The following is a 1,979-nucleotide window of genomic DNA, read 5'->3' on the forward strand; positions in this document are numbered from 1 at the left end:
TAAAATGTCCTGTTAAAGAATGCTTGCCCTTTATAAAGAAAATCAACAGTTTAACATCATGCAAAGCAGGATATGAAAAGGCAGGATGGCCTCTGCTACAGATGCTTAGATTCATCTGAACAGATGAGCACAGAAGGCTCTACAACCTATAAAATTAGCTTAAAGTTCTACATACACTTACCCAGTATATTTTGCCCCTTTAAAGACCTTTGAGGACTCACAGTAAATAAAACCAGCAGTAACATGAAACCTATTATGTTATAATGATATATCCTGTTAAGATTATCGGAGTCTGACCCAGTAATCCATAGGCTTCTTCAAGCCTATACAATATTAACAACTTAGCCTACTCTAAAAATGTATTTGTTGTTATTTTTTAACTCATGACTTTAATCATATGGAAGTTATTGCCAGTAAGTTAAAACTCCAAACACCCAATAAAGTGATCTAAGAAAGGGAGTGCAGTAATTGTCCAGGCCATTGGACATTTAGGATGCAAAACACAGGGGGAAAATCCTGTCAAAACTATGACCTTTTTAATCAATATTGCTAAAGATTTAAACAGCCTTCCTTTCCATCCATAAGTAGAGTTTCTAAACTGCTAATGCTTGCACAAAGTGCTGTGGAATAAGTACTTCCTTCTTCACAGATTTCGTCTTTCTTTGCTTTTCTGTCACACTTGAATGATTGAGATCATCAAACCAATATTTTATTAGACCTGGATAATCTGAGATAAGAAAATGTGGTTTTCAAATGCCAAATTCTTTCATGAAGAGGGTAAAAGTTATCGAAAGCAGCCTATGCTTATAACAGGTTACCTTAACCTGGGTGGCAACGACTGTCACCATGTGTTATTGATAACAGACTGGGAGATTTTTTTGACTCACTGAGGAGGAACTGTGACCCTCTTTTCTTTTTCTGGTGCATTTCATTTAGCTGCTTTGGAGGATTTTAACCTCTTTAAACTTTTCTTTTTTTAAGGTTACAGTCACAGGATGCAATAACATTAGAATTCAGGTCCAGTCATTTCTAGGAAAAGAAAATTACAGCTCATTCAGACTCTGCTTTTTTATCCTTGCAAGGGTAAGCATGAGTATTTGACTTCCATGTTCCTGTTAATATAGCATTAGCAGCACCGTCACCATTGTTTCCACAGTTTGTTACACAATTGGTAAAACTCTACACAAACAGCAACACTTACCGAAAGCTGACAGGTGAGTCCTAGATTGTTGGCATTGCCTCTTATGGAGGATGACACAGCAGTGACAGCAGTGAAGCCTAATGTTAACATCCTCCCAGGAATTAATTTGAGGTCAAGGACCAGAAGCAGGTGTTGGATTTTTTTGGTTTGAACAAAAAGCCTGAATAAAAAAAACTAACAATAATAAAAACTTCTTTTTCACACTCCAGGATTGCCCTGCAGGTTCAAACTGAGACCGCACACCAACACAAATGTTTTGAATTGAAAAGGTTAATTTCTCAAGGGATGACAGCTTTAAGTGGAGCTGCCATAGATTATTTTACTACAATCTCTATGATTGACTGTCAGTTTTCTCTTTTTAGTTTTCTAAAATGCAATTTTTTAAAGATATAACAGGACACAGTATTTTTTCCCAAGTCACTTTAAGATCAAAGTATTTTCCTCTAATGTGAGATGGGCCTCTGTGTTGTTTTCAGTCAGTAGTGCTCTTCCCATGGATTGCATTTCTACTACATATTTACATTTTTTTCAACCTTTTCTGACCTTAATTGAGGCATAAAAGCACCAATGTCCTTAAACATTGTTCTGGGAGATTTGTATTCAACATTAATATTGGTTAGCCTGGCTTGGACAACTTATTATTGAAATCTGCATTATGAACTTCCTTTTTATATCTAATCAATGTCTTTTTGTCTGATAACACACTTTGGGCCAGATCTATCAAAGGTTTGCGTATATAAAAACGTGAGCTATTTCACTGCGCACGCTAAAAAATGTA

The sequence above is a fragment of the Cyprinodon variegatus genome, unplaced genomic scaffold (genome assembly GCF_000732505.1).
Source record: "Cyprinodon variegatus isolate N-32 unplaced genomic scaffold, C_variegatus-1.0 Scaffold739, whole genome shotgun sequence".
In the NCBI taxonomy this organism is placed as follows: Eukaryota; Metazoa; Chordata; class Actinopteri; order Cyprinodontiformes; family Cyprinodontidae; genus Cyprinodon; species Cyprinodon variegatus.